Consider the following 15,753-nt stretch of genomic DNA (forward strand, 5'->3'; position numbering starts at 1 on the left):
TTTGGAAATAACACCTTCCGGTGAGGCAAGCTTGCGGAGAGGAAGTTGCCCTATGACATAACGTTTCAGATCGCTCAGTGCCTGACATGGCACTGGAGTGTATTCCCATAGGAATGCTAAAGGTAAGAGACAGGGATATTCTGTCATCTTCTGGAGCCCCGGGGAACCACGGCTTGCAAGGCCTCACTAAAGCACCTGGTCTCCACAACTTTCACATGTGCTGTCTTTACATTTGAGTCTGATCTCAGGCTTCTGAGATCTAGTGACATCATATACAATGTTTATGACAAGACATAAAAAGCCAGGAGACAAGCAGTCTCTATGCACACCATCCCTAGATGGGGTATGCTGGCCAGACTTGTGCAGAAGACTTGAAAGGAAGCCAATCCTTTCCCTTGGGTAAAATATTCCCCAGGCAGAAGCTTCACAGCTCACCTATTTTTGTCTGGACTAATTCATAACAGTCACCACTTATGAAGGATCTGACCTTAGGTGGGCAAATGAACGCCTATCTTCTATGGACAAGGAGACAGTCATGGATTCATCTCGCCAGCAGGGCTGGTGTAACAGGCACAGCCGCCTACAGCGGTTTTCTGTACAGCGCAGAACTCATTCTCTTTTGTACATGGGAGAAACTCATACAGTGGCCATTGATGGCCACCATGACTGTGAGCAGAGTCAGCCTATCAGACAGCAACTCAACTGTGTTTTATTACCACTGAGAAGGAGCAACAGAGGGATCTGGACAAGGAAGGCCTCGTGTTTGTTTTGGTTCTGGCATTTTCCACATACACAGCCCTGGGAATCCTAAAGAAAACGTATCCTCTTCCCAGCTCTGCTCTGCTCCCATTGTACTCCAATTCCCTCACTGATCAAAGTGGAAACGAAACCCACACAAACACCCCATTGTTAGCTATGAGATATGTACTGGCAACTGCGAGTATTAACAAAATAGTCCTGCTTGTGTCATGACGAGATGTTGAGACCGGAGGGCGTTCCAGGAGCCTTTCCTGCTTCAGAGGTGTGTCCTGAACTTTTGCCGAGGTGCTGAGGCGACAGGACTTTGGGGTTTTTCCATGATACTCATGTAATGCTGGATTTGATTCATTCAGTATGCACTGGCAGCCTCCGTAGGTTTCTGTGAGAGCTGCTCAGCTGCCGGGCTGAGGCTCAATCCCTGCCAGGTCTCCATAGTAAATACAACATGCACAGAGAGAAAAACAAACATAAAGAATTTATTTTCTTGTGTAAAAGATGACATTGTTTTCAACTTCTGGTCCTACTTCACTTTGTCACTTGAGCATGCTAACTGGGTGTCATGCAAGTATGTCATTCCAGGCACACACACAGAAAACAAGTGCAGATGACTTGATGCACACACATCCAGTGGAGCTGAATGCAGACAGGTTCTGGAAGGACGATGCTGTGACCTTTGTAGACATCCCACACCCTTGCACAGGTGACCAGTGTGGGCTTCTCTAGCTCCAGCCCCAGTAGATCCATGGGTCATGTGACTCCACAGAATGGGAAATTCTTCCTCGATTGTATTTTGCTGTTTCTAAAGGCACATTGCTTCCCACCACTGTTGTGCTCAGATCTACTTCCCAATTCTGCTTGTAAGCTCTGAGAGCAGACACCCTGTCCACTTGAGTTCAGCATCACCTCTAAGGTGGTGGACAGAGCCTGGCACAGAGGAGGTGACTGGGAATTGTTGACTGAAAGCCAGAACTCTATTTCCTTTCCTCCCTTAAGCATATAAAAGCTGTTGTCTGAAATTGAATAGTTTCTTCACTGTTTACCAAGTGCTAACAACACAGAGACAGGAACATATGCACATACATGCACGCACACACTTGTGCGTGCACCCCCCACCCCACCCCTATTGCCCTGGCTCAGCTGGCTCAGGGCAGTGTAAGCAGTTTGAAGTGTCAGACTGGCAGTACTAAACCTTCAGAATCTTATTAGTGCCATTAAAAATCCCCTTAATTTTTTCCTGTACTATTTTATGTGTTTAACAACAGCCTTACAAGGTTTGCAACTGTCTTTGGTGATTTTTATATGGGAAAATGTTTTCAGGATTGTATGACCGTTAGATATGGATGGACTCAGAGAAAGGGCTTTGGAGGAAAGTCACATGTGAAAATGTGTAAAGCTTTTTACAAAGCTCTAAGAGTACAAGCTATTGTTAAAACAAAACAAAACAAAACAAAACAAACAAACAAACAAAACTAGTCAAACAGAGACAGGTGAAGAAAATAGGAAAAGCTGTCTAATAACTCTTCTATTCTTTTATTTGGAAGATGTTAATTATCTTAGAAGAATATAAAACCTCTTCTAAAGTTTGCTGATATCAAAATACAATGAGTTAGAAATAATGTCCTTTAGTAAGGAGAGGTACAATATTCCTATCTGTCCTTCTGTTCTCTGTTCAGGACAAAACGTTTGATTCAGCCAGGTGACTGTTCAGCAAAGAAGATTACCGTAAACGCAAGACCTGAGCTCGAGCCATCTTCAGTTCTCACGTAAGACCAAGCTATGGCATATAACTTTTTTTGCTCAGAGATTCCAGTCTAGGGCTCAGTCAACACAGCGATACAGGATGAGCTTGGGCATTTGAAGGTTTGGCTTTAGTACCAGCGAGGAGCGATGTGGAATACTGAAACCATTAAATGTATAAGCAATTCTTTCCTGATTTTTCTAATGACTCAAATGTATGTGTCTACATGTTGGCATGTCTTAACTTATTCATTAAAAAGTCTTTCTTCAATGCCCAGGAGAACATCCAGGTGGAGCAAGACTGAGTATCTCACTTCAAATGACTCACCGCTGCTTTATAAATAAAAGCCCCACATAACTACCAACAAGATAGAAAATAACGCCAAGGAAAGAACAGTCAGTTTCTGAAGGGTCTCAGGAAAGACTATATAGGTCAAGCCTTGGCAATGAGAAATATACACGCTTTTCACAGCAGTTAAGATGGTGGTCTCAGGCCAGTTAACTTGCAAATCTCTTACCAGTCTGCAAATTACGTGGCTTTCCATTTCCTTGTGTGACATAACCTAGTGTAAAATGGGTATTTCTAGGTAGTGGAGTGCAGCCTATTAAAGGAAGACTGTACTGGCTAGTTTTGTGTCAACTTGTCACAGCTGGAGTTATCACAGAGAAAGGAGCTTCAGTTGGGGAAATGCCTCCATGAGATCCAACTGTAAGGCATTTTCTCAATTAGTGATCAAGGGGGAAAGGCCCCTTGTGGGTGGGACCATCTCTGGGCTGGTAGTCTTGGTTCTATAAGAGAGCAGGCTGAGCAAGCCAGGGGAGGCAAGCCAATAAAGAACATCCCTCCATGGCCTCTGCATCAGCTCCTGCTTTCTGACCTGCTTGAGTTCCAGTCCTGACTTCTTTGGTGATGAACAGCAGTATGGAAGTGTAAGCCAAATAAACCCTTTCCTCCCCCACTTGCTTCTTGGTCATGATATTTGTGCAGGAATAGAAACCCTGACTAAGACAAATACTAAAAATAATTTATCAGTTCAGTCTGAAAGACAGCGATTCTGTTTTTATACATGTATGTAAAAATCAAAGCATTATTTTATCAGCTGGATTTTTCCTGTAAGCAGAAAAATATAGTAACAGTGGGGAATGTTTAAAATGCAGTGCCCTAAAGAAAACATACCTCTTAATGTTACCATTAAATTCCAAACATCTTTCTTTGGAATGACGTCTTTCCCTTTTATTATGTCACTATTGTAAATACAAAATAGACAATACAAACTAGACATCAATATACCTAGTAATAGATATATGTTTGCCCTTGTCCTTTTCTTGGGATATGAAATCATTAGTCTGTGTTTTCCTGCTTACACATGTCAACTTTCAGCAAGAATGGGGTGTCAACTGATGTAACTCACAAGCTGGGCTATCCTCTAAATTTAACAAGGAAAAATATTAAACAAAACTCAACTGGGTTTTCCGTTTTTATTTATAGTTATTGTGTTCAACTTAGGGGGATGAAGATGACTCATCCTATTCCCCCCAATTAATATGCCCAGGGATTCGTTCCTTCACCTGCTCCCAGATGATCACAAAGCCAATTCAAGGTTCTTCCCAGGGCCTCCTCTCCCAAAACAAGCACAGTAACTTCCTAGGGAAGCGCAAAGCCTACCTCACCCTTCCCATTGGGGAAGCACCCAGACTCAAGCCCTTTCTGGTGTAGTTATGTAAAAGTCCGAGGGCTTGCCTCACTCCACCCGAAGCTGAGGCCTGTTCTTTAAGTATCCACTTGGGCCGTGTCTTCTCTGAGGCACTGACAAACACTGAACAAAGTAAGATTTATATTTCAAGAGCACACTGTATTTTAGAGAATGCTCCAGAGGTTAAGTATCCAGTGACAGGAATGGAGGGTTTGGAGGCTATGGGATTTCTGAGCTTGGCGTACAGAGGGAAAGAGGAGGAGGCACAAGTACGTTTTGTAAGTTGAACGTTCTTCCTGACTAAGTGACTCTTCTCCTGGACTTCACCTTCCAGGCTGACACTACAGGACCCTGGGGAAGCAGGTTTTGTTGTTTTTCTGTGTAGATGTCAGCCTTCTTGTAGCACATGTGCCAAGAACAGAAGCAGCCATCTCATTCCTTCACTACAATGGCCAACGGTACCACCTCACATTTCCTAACAAGGGCCCCCATCCAGGCCAGGGTCTGGTTTCAGAGCCTCTTTGAGGCTGAAGATGGATTTTTTTTTCCTCCTAAGTTTTAACTCGCTATGTCTGTGGGCAGCTTTCCTTCACTTCTAGCTACTCACACATTTACTACATACAAAGCAGGTTATAAGAAAAGAATTATTGATACTGACTACCAGGGTGCTCCTCTTAGATTCTGTAGGCTGCAGCCAGATGGACTATAAAGAGAAAGTGGAGTTAATGAATGGTAAAGCTTATTATGGCCTTGGTTCTGAATGAGACAAAGAACAGGAGGACTCAAGTTCTCTCCCAAAACAGGGCCTCAGATCCTCTCTACTCTGGCCCATGATGCTTCCATTGGGCTGGGAAGTGATAGTCACTCAGGTCATTCAGGTTCACTGTCAAGTTCATTTCTCTAGTCCCTGAAGCATCACAGTTTCAGAAGAGTGTGTTATCTGGCCTGCCTGGGCCAGTGGTGTGCCTGTTTCTCAAGTTATACCACAGAACACAGGTGGCACTCCTCCTGCCTGCCCTACCCTTACCCAAGCTGTGCCTTCCACATTATGTATGCAACATAAAAACCCAGGTTATAGCAAAACTCATTTAGAAATGTCTAACTGACTCCTCCCTAGTGGTTAAGGTGCCAACAGGCTATTTCTGTGATTGGTTCCCATCCATAACAAACCCAGTCAGATATGTCTGAGGGCATAGTAAGCAAAGCCTTTGCTTTCCTCTTAGCCACAGCTAGTGAAAAAAGCACACAGACATTCCGTTCACAGACTAAGTGTGGGCAGAAACAGCAGGAGGAGCATGAAGGGGGCAGTTTGTCAATTAAAACAGGAAGACTACGTTTAATGCCAGGACAATGATCTCACTCACCAGCGAGGTAAGGGCCATCTGAAAACTACAGATGCAGCCAGCTTTATCTGTCCACTGCTGGTCACCAGAATGTTCTGCAGTTTCAGATCGTGATGCACTACTCTGTGAGAATGAAAAAAGTCCAGACTTTGGAGAAGCTGAAACATCATATCCTGTAGGAAACAACAAACATACAACAGTCAGCAGATGCTCAAATCAGTGTGTGCGAGCCACAGAATTCCCAGCAGTCACCTGAAATGATGCCAGTCTCCCCCCTTCTCATGCTCCCACAGGACACCATCAAACACAATGCCCCGTGAGTATTATATTAGGAAAGGACAGCTTAAGAATAGTCAGACTGGCGGTTCCTCAGAAAACTGGACATAGTACTACCGGTAGATCCAGCAATACCTCTCCTGGGCATATACCCAGAAGATGTTCCAACCGGTAAGAAGGACACATGCTCCACTATGTTCATAGCAGCCCTATTTATAATAGCCAGAATCTGGAAAGAACCCAGATGTCATTCAACAGAGGAATGGATACAGAAAATGTGGTATATTTACACAATGGAGTACTACTCCGCTATTAAAAACAATGAATTTATGAAATTCTTGGGCAAATGGATGCATCTGGAGGATATCATCCTGAGTTAGGTAACCCAATCACAAAAGAAGTCACTTGATATGCACTCACTGATAAGTGGATATTAGCCCAGAAACCTAGAATACCCAAGATACAACTTCCAAAACACAAGAAAATCAAGAAGGAAGACCAACTATTGGATACTTGATTCCTCCCTAGAATAGGGAATAAAATGTTCATGGAAGGAGTTGCAGAGACAAAGTTTAGAGCTAAGACGAAAGGATGGATCATCCAGGGACTGCCCCACCCAGGTATCCATCCCATAATCAGCCACCAAACCCAGACACTATTGCATATGCCAGCAAGATTTTGCTGAAAGAACCCTGATATAGCTGTCTCTTGTAAGTCTATGCCAGTGCCTGGCAAATACAGAAGTGGGTGCTCACAGTCATCTATAGGATGGAACACAGGGCCCCCAATGGAGAAGCTAGAGAAAGTACCCAAGAGCTGAAGGGGTCTGCAACCCTATAGGTAGAACAACAATATGAACTAATCAGTACCCCCAGAACTCGTGTCTCTAGCTGCATATGTGCAGAAGATAGCCTAGTTGGCCATCATTGGGAAGAGAGGACCGTTGGTCTAGCAAACTTTATATGCCCCAGTACAGGGGAATGCCAAGGCCAAGAAGTGGGTGTGGGTGGGTAGGGGAGCAAGGAGTGGGGGAGGGTATAGGGGACTTTTGGGATAGCATTTGAAATGTAAATGAAGAAAATATCTAATAAAAATTTTAAAAAGACCCCCCCCAAAAAAGAATAGTTTTCCCTGGTGTAGGAAATGTTCCAAAAGGCTAAACCTCAAACAATCACTGGTGGTTAGTGCTGGGGGTGGGGGTGGGGATGGGGGGACACAGCATAAGGACTGAGCAAACTTAGGGGGTTGAATTTTACTTCAAATAGCTTTATTCATTAAGTAATTTCAACTGTCAGTATATAGCAAATGATATAATTTAAGTATTTTCAAAATTGTTATTTTTATAGTGCTTATACCTAAGTGTCACTTCTCTGTTTAGCAAGTTTTCTGTTTAGCAACTTATTTAGCCTAAACCACAACTCTGAGATAAGTCGCCCTATTTTCATAGGTCAAGAAACTAACATACTGAAGTAAGCTAGATATTGGGTCAAGGTCACAACACCAGGGTACTGATTTAGTGAAGAGTGTAAAACCAAAACAAAATACAAAACAATGTAAATCTCTTAACACAGTCCTTTATTATTTAAACAGGAAAGAAATACAGAAAGCAAGGCAAGCTATTTAAAGTCCCCGACTCGGTGTTTTCACTATGGCTGTTTCTCCTGCCATCTCTACCCTGAACTTAAGATGATTGCTTCCCGTGATAGATGGTAAATGCCTGAGCTGTGAGCCAAAATAAAGCTCTTCTCTCTCAAGTACAGTCAGATACCCTGTCACAGCAACATAACAGTTACTAATACAAACTTGATATGGGAAGACAGATTATTGCTGTGATAAACCTGGACACATGGCTCACAAATGGTTAGAAGTGGTCTGCAGGAAGCATGCAGGAGGAGTCCTAGGATGCTGGAAGCAGAACAAACTTACAGGAACATTCCACTGAGAGTGTGCAAGGCCAGAGTGCCAAATGTGGACAGTAGACGGCCATCATGAACTTTCAGACAAAACAAGAATTCAACCAGGGATCGGAGTGCAGATAACTGACAAGATAAGTAAATGTGACTGAGTTGTGCTGTACCCTGAATGGCTGAGTGAGGCTAAATTGAAACCTAATGGGATTGTTAGGCAGAGGATACTTTAAGATAACAGAGTGACCAGGCTGTGGTGTGGTCACTGTTCATTGCATTTAGACAGGTTTATAGTAGGATTTCAAAACCAAAAATGGAACAAGATAGTGAAAAGAAAAAAGAAAAATCTGCAATTTGAGAGCACAGAGTGCCCTAGAGCCGTGGACAGGGCTGAGGACGGAGGCGAAAGCAATTTCAGCTGTAAAGGAGATTAATACATGACGAGAAAGAGAAGCCACACTCTCCATGAAGACAAGGGGCCTCTGTGGTCCCACTCATAAAAGAGGTCAGAGTATAAAACTGTAAGCTCATTTTAAAATCTGACATCTGAAAACAGAATCCCAGATTTAAAAGCAATAAGCCTGAGCAAAGAATAGCATCACATAGATCGCCTATTCCAAAGGGCTGCACAGGGAGACATTTCCCCTGGTTTGCTTGCAGGTGCTTGGACGCCACTGCAGCCATCTCAAGCTGGCATCAGACCTCATCACTTAGGGTGCTGTTGCCAGGCAAGCAGAATGTAGCAGTTACAAGGTAATAGATGCTCACCTCAAGGTTCCAGAAGAAAAGAAACAATGTGTAGTAGGGAGAGAGAAGTTGGGAAGAAGATCTAAGAAGCTGATGTGTACAGCTGTGGAAGGGAAGAAGCCTATATTTCAATGGAGACTACATACTATTGGAGATGATAGCAATGAGTTTCAGTCATGCTTTCATTGCTATCCTTCTGATCTTCCCTTTTGCAATCAATGAGAGTGTTTGCTCCATGTTACAATACATTGTAAGAATGTAGCTTGTTTTCCATCTTTACAGGGGCTCACAGCTAAGAGTTCACCCTGAATTTTTTAACCGTTCCACTTATTAACTCTGGGGATTCTTGAAGGTAGACTGAATAAAGTTTGTATTAATTATGAAGTGGTCATGAGTCTTTGAGGGCCAGGAATGCAGTGCTATGGTTTGGATGTGAAATACTCCTCACAGGTCCTCTGTTTCTTGGCTGTCTCATACTTTAGCTGCTATAGCTGTGACCTGCTGCCACCACTGCGCCTGCCTATGACAGGCTATTCTAAACTGTGAGCCCAAACTAATCTCTCTCCAACTGAGTTGTGTCTGTTCAGTATTTGATTAGGACAGCAGAAACATAACTAAGAGCACTGCTAAATCAGTTCACTGAGAACAGCATATGGTTTGGGGGTAATTTTCTAGAGTTTAGAATTCTGTCTTCTGAAAATCAAATTCTTCACTCTTCCACCTGTCACATGGAGAAAACAGCATTTACTTTTCCTAATAAGAGGTTCAAATCAACCAACATAATGCAACATTTGAGGAGAGTTTCAGACACACTGGAAGCATTTAGCAGATGGGAATTATTACGGGGGAGAGGGGAATCGCTGTTTGCCTCCTGTTTCCTGGGAGAGCCAGATTCACAAACAACTAAAGGAACACATAGGCAGCCAACACTGTAAGGTCAGTGTCCACAAGGTGCAAAGAGGGCCCAGGCAATGACACGGGAGTGTGGGCATGATTTCTGAGGCTCCTAATGGGCATTCTGAGCTGGCAGGAGCTACCTCCTAAGCTTCCAAATGTATGATGGACCTGCTCTGGTGAGGGGTGGCCTTGCAATACTTGGGGACTAATATCAGTCAACAACTGTGCGAAAGCAAAGCACAGGCTACCAAACCGAGTTGTCTTCTGCGGAGGCAAATCCATCTTTCTTGGGAACACATGCACACAGCATTTTTAAAAAGCATGACTAACTTCAAGTAATGTCATGCTGGCTCATCATGCTAACTTCCTGTCCACTAACTATCATTCTCTTAAAGTAGCACAGGGAGAGAAATCTGCTTGGTTCACACTGAATTGTTCAAACGAAAGGAGACAATTCACAGTATAAAAGCTAAAAACTTGGACTAACTTATTAATTAATAAAGCCCACGTGAACTTATAAAACGCCTGAACTGTAGAGTAAAAGAGTATGCATTGCCTCTGTGTTTTATATAGAGCATTATATAAAACTAGTAGTTATAAACAACCATCAGTTTAAAGATGAACTGTATGCAGCAGAGGAAGGAAACCTACATATAATTTAACTGCTGAGAACAGAGAAAATGTCACTGTTAAACAATCTTTGTGGATCTTTCTGTTTCCTTTTTGACACATACATTATATTTATAGACATGAAAATGTATTTAATTAATGGTTAGTATGTTTGTGTGTTAAATTACAATTTATTGGATTGGAAGAAAGGTTACTTACTGGGTAGAAGCCCTTGCTGTACAAGTTTGATGGCCTCAGTTCAACCTCTGGAACCCACAGTGGAAGGAGAAAAGTGACTCCAAAAGTTTGCCCCTAGACTTCACAAGCACACATGCACAGGCAGGGGCACATGCAGAGCATCCATGCAAGCGCAAAGCTATTGGGAAGCTGTTGTAAGTTACTTCCTACTTTTATACAACATAATTTTAGTGGCTACGTAGTCTTCTTTCCTGAGTAATGTCATAACTATATTACTTGGCTTTCTTTGATGTCACTTTGGCACCTAGAGGAGAGGTGCCAAAATGTTTGTTTAGAGCAGTGGTTCTCAACTTGGGGGTTGTGACCTCTTTGATGGTAGAAAGACCATAGACCATAGAAAACACATTACAACTTATAACAGTAGCAAAATTTTGGTTATAAAGTAGACAGGAAAATAATTTTATGGCTGGGGCAGGGGGTCACCACAATATAAGAAACTGTATCCCTAGACTGCCTTGACCTACCAGCTTCAAAAATGACAGAGAGTCTTATATTTATTTACAAATGCTTAGGTCTTATAGCGAGGCTTGTTCCCAACTAGCTCACATAACTTCATTAACTAGTTCATTCTAATCTATGTTCTGTCATGTGGCTCATTATCTCTCCTTCAGCCCTGACACCCGTTCCTTCCTCCATGTCTAGCTGGCAAATCTCTAGCAGCTGATTTCTTCCCAGACTCTCTATCTCTGCCTGGAGGCCCCACCTTTCCTCTCTTGCCCTATGTATAGGCCCACAACCCTTTATGAAGCCAATCAGGAGGAGATGGAGAAGAACGTTTGTGAAACACTGAGACAGATGATGCTTAATAAAAAAACAACAATACCAAAGTCTGCACAGTGCTTAGCTCTCCGCTGGCACAGAAATCAAGATTTGAAAAATAAAGACAACCTTTACCCAGTGCACAGGAAGATTACCTCAGCCAAGTCTCTCAGCATCAGGAAGGGTGAGAATCACCGAGTTAAAGGCTAATGGGACTTGCTAAAACCACACCTAACATGGATTAAATAGTATGGATCCACGTACCCTCTTTCAGTCAGTCCATGCTAATGACACCTGCGAATAGTTGTTCTATGTAAGAATGTATCAATCAGAGCTGGGCATGGTGGTGGCATGCCTTTAATCCCAGCAGTTGAGAGGCAGAGGCATGCAGACCATTGAGTTTGAGGTTAGCCTCATCTACAGAGTGAGTTCCAGGACAGACAGGGACACACAGAGAAACCTTGTCTGGAGGGCAGGAGGACACTCCAAACTTGGAACTGTGTCTTAATTTGGAACCCAACTCCACAGAACAGTAATAATGAACGAACTCCAGTATCATTCAAGAATCTGCTTCAGTTACAAGAAGTGCTTTTTTAAAATAAAGAATTCAAAGGGTTATCTTCATGCTTTATCTCACATTATAGTGTTATAAACCATACCATCAAACAGTTCAAGATTTTAATATAAATTATTCTGTCCTATACAAGTCCCAAATACCCCGAAGTAGCTCAACTGAGGCAGTGCAATGAGACCAGAGATCCATGAACCCCAGGGTACTCCCAACTTGACCCTTCCAGGTAAACACACCTTCAGATGATTCCGCTAAAACCCATCAAGCATAGTTTTGGTACAAACGGCCTGTGCTGAGCTGTCACGTGGAGGGCCAACTCTCTCTGCCTAAGCCATGTGACAAGAAGCACATTGTCACAGAATTCTAGGGCAGAGAAAGGCTGGCTCTGGGTGACAGTGGCTTCGAAGGAAGTCAGCCCTCTGCTGCTCCCTCAGAGACTCCAGACATCCCAGGAATCTCCAAGACTTGCTAATGTTGTTTTCAGGGGCTCTAGCACTTGAATCTGCTTACTGCTTTAAATAAAAAATAAGCAAACTAAAAATGACACCGAGGCTTATAATGGTTAAAAGGTTTATGATAGGGTCCTACTTTCCATCTACAGATGCACAGGCTAGTTTTCCAATGATACTGAAATAGCCAACATAGACCATCTGACAAGTCTCAGAAATGGCAGTTTTAAAATGAAAATGACTAGGTAAAAATGAATGTATGCGTGTATATAATATTATGATATATACATATGTATATGTATATATTTGAGCTATTTGCTCAGGTTCTCAAAGTTTATTCCTAAAAATGTACAAATGTTTATTCATTCAAAAATTAAAAATAAGACACATAACAACGTAGACAGTACCACTTATTTTTCCCCTTATAATGCACAAGCCACATTCTTTCCAAAGACGTCATTACAGTTTCTTCAGAGCTGGGTGATGTGGCACCTACCTGTAATCTGAACACTCAGGACCTGGAGCTTGAGGCCAGCTTGGATTGCACAGCAAGAACTGGCCCTTCCAATAAAGCCCCAACCCTACATATGCATAATATCTTGTTCCCAAAGAGTGTCTGGAGTCTGCGGTTGAAAATGTCAAATGTAAAGCAGGACTTGTCCAGCCAACCTGGTGGCAGCAGATTGAACGAAGGCAGGTATTATGGGTACAGGAGGTGTGGTGCAGGCTATCTGAGCCAGCCCACAGGAAGTGATGATGGTTAAGTCAGAGGGAGACCAGCAGTGAAGGCCAGTAGTCCCAGAATCAATTTTTCCTTATTACTAATACTGATACACACATTGTTAATTGTAGTACAGGAAAGCGCTGACTTCCTACTTTGGACCATTTTAACTTAGTGCTCAATACTAAGCCTGAGAGCCAACGTTACTACCTGGGAGCCGATCTGTATAACCGTTTCATCTCACAAAACTTGAAACTCTGTAGACTCCACCACAACTCCTACTTTCCTCTCCTCTCAACCCTGGCAACTACCTTTCCTCTGATTTTCCTCCAGAAACCTCACGTGTGGAATCAGCGTGTATCATTTGGAATTGCCCATTTTCTTAGAGTAAGTCTCTATGAGGGGCTGTGTAATCAGCTCATCCTTTTCAAGGCTGTATAGTATTTAAACACATTAATTCCCACCCGTTCATCCAGGGATGAACACAGACTGCCCCTGGGTGTTGGCTTCTGTGGAAATAGGCTGCTTGGAACGTAGGTGTGCAATTATCTCCTCTTTCAAATCCTTTGGATACATTACTCAGAGGGGTTTGCTGGATCTACTCCTAGCACCTTAAAAAAAACCCCTCAGTTCTTCCACAAAATGGTGCAATATTTTAAAATATAGAACTAAACAGAGACTAGCAGGGCCATGCTAAGGTCCTGTTCAAGGAATCATGTGGGTTAACTCACCCCTCGGGAGATTGTGCCCACAGCTTTCTACACTATACAACTTTCCACACTACACCACACCTTTCTACACTAAGCACATCAAGCTTACACTTTTGACTTATCTCAAAGCTCCAAAGGCGCCTGCTCCTATTGCATTCTCTGGTCAATTTCTAATGGTTATGACAATCTTTAGGGACTTCTATACACAGTCCTGCATGGATAAGACTGACTTCTCACATCAGCTCACAAGAAAATGTTGCCCTCAAAACCCACAAAGAGCAATAAGCTCTTAGGAAGTGAGGGCCGGCTTAAGGTAGATTCTCTCTCTCTCTCTCTCTTTTTTTAATTTTTTATAAGATATTTTCTTCATTTACATTTCAAATGCTATCCCATAAGTCCCCTATACTCTCCCTCTTCCCTGCTGCCCTACCCACCCACTCCCACTTCTTGGCCCTGGCATTCCCCTGTTCTTGGGCATATAAAGTTTGCAAGAGCAATGGGCCTCTCTTCCCAATGATGGCTGACTAGGCCATCTTCTGCTACATATGCAGGTAGAGACAGGAGCTCTGGGGCTACTGGTTAGTTTATATTGTTTTTCTACCTATAGGGTTGCAGACCCCTTCAGCTCCTTTGGTACTTTCTCTAGCTCCTGCATTGGGGGCCCTGTGTTCCATCCTATTCCATCCTATACATCCACTTCTGTATTTTCCAGACACTGGCATAGCATCATATGAGACAGCTATACCAGGGCCCCTTCAGCAAAATCTTGCTGGCATATGCAATAGTGTCTGGGTTTGGTGGCTGATTATGGGATGGATCCCCGGGTCGGGTAGTCTTTGGGTAGTCCATCATTTCATCTTAGCTTGAAACTTTGTCTCTGTAATTTTTCATGGGTATGTTGTTCCCTATTCTAAGGAGGAATGAAGTATCCACCCATTGGTCTTCCCTCTTCTTGATTTTCTTGTGTTTTGCATATTGTACCTTGGGTATTCTAAGTTTCTGGGCTAATATCCACTTACCAGTGAGTGCATATCAAGTGACTTCTTTTGTGATTGGGTTACCTCACTCAGGATGATATCTTCCAGATAAGGTAGATTCTTTAAAACACTCAGCTCTATGAATAGTGAATTTGAAGTGGACAATTAATCAAACCTTGAGACAGGCTCCAAGAGTCACACATGAGCTCTGTTCCAAAGAAGAGTCTGGTTAGCCTGTGCCCATTGGCTTCCTCTTTACTTAGTGCCTGTCACTGGGCGTGAGGGAAATGGGACAGCAGGGTGGCAAGCCACATCACAGCACCTCACAGAGAAACAAAGGCCCGAGACCTCAGAAGTGCAGGCCTTAGTCAAATGGATAAAAGCATGGCCTATGTGGCTGTTTTTAATTATTTATTTTTTTGTGTGTATAAATCTAATTCATCGAGTGGCAGTTTAAGGAGTCTGTATTATTATTATTATTATTATTATTCCCTAGAGGCGGTGAAAATGCTGAGACAGCAAAGACTCGGCCTCAATTACACAGAAACGAGAAGCTCCCTTTCAGCAAAAGTCAAAATGGCACTGGTATTCAGGGGACAAAGCAATGACATAAATGGACAGGCTGGAGGAAGAATCATTACCTCATCACAATGGCTATTATTAACCCACTGTAGAAAGTCATCAGGAAACAAAACTACAAACATGCAATGTTAATTATAACTTCTTCTGAGCAGGATATAAACCCCAGCACTGTAGAAACAGAAACGTATGAAGCTGAAGTACTCGGGTTGCTGGCCAGTGACCCAAATGATCCTGGATTTATTCACCTCGTTCTGCGAAGCTTTCTTTAAAAACTGGATGGCCCACTGGGACCATTTCCCCATTTCCCTGCATGTCCTAAATGAAATAACAGCCTCACACTTTTCAACAGTCATGCCTTTCTCTGTTCTCCTTCTCGATTCCTTCTTTTGAGAGTCTCTCTGGTTACTTCACACTTCCCTCCTCAATGGGGTAACGTGTAACGGAAGTTAGTATCCGTGGGTAGAGGACACAGTCACCTGCCTGCCTGCTTGTCTTCTGCACAGACACTGTGGTGGACAGCTGGGAAGGGATAGTCCAAGGATACCAGGACAATTTTATTTCCACTCACAAGCAACTGATCCAGGGGTGGGCAGGGTGGACAGGCCTGTGTGGGCGAGCAATCAGTCTGGAGAAGCGCTCTCCTCCTCGGTTAGAGCAGCACAGCCGAGGGCACTCACCTTCCTTCCACCTCCCACCAGCCTCTACCCATGGAAAGAAAATGAACTAACTGGATTCAGAGCTAAGAATTTGTGCTTAC

The 15,753-nt window shown here is 43.1% G+C and overlaps 1 long non-coding RNA gene across 1 annotated transcript in view; it reads right to left on the bottom strand.

The window, feature by feature from the left end:
• Positions 1–641: 641 nt before the first annotated feature.
• The window catches only part of LOC146999641 (uncharacterized), a 59,087-nt gene continuing 43,975 nt past the window's right edge, over positions 642–15,753 (bottom strand). Inside the window, exons 4-5 of the long non-coding RNA XR_015046469.1 lie at positions 5,555–5,706; positions 642–1,186 (exon numbers count right to left, since the gene is read on the bottom strand). This is a non-coding gene — a long non-coding RNA (uncharacterized LOC146999641). The remainder of the gene's footprint in view (positions 1,187–5,554; positions 5,707–15,753) is intronic.

Source organism: Mus caroli, unplaced genomic scaffold, assembly GCF_978045245.1.
Source record: "Mus caroli unplaced genomic scaffold, Mus_caroli_1 scaffold_157, whole genome shotgun sequence".
Taxonomy (NCBI): domain Eukaryota; kingdom Metazoa; phylum Chordata; class Mammalia; order Rodentia; family Muridae; genus Mus; species Mus caroli.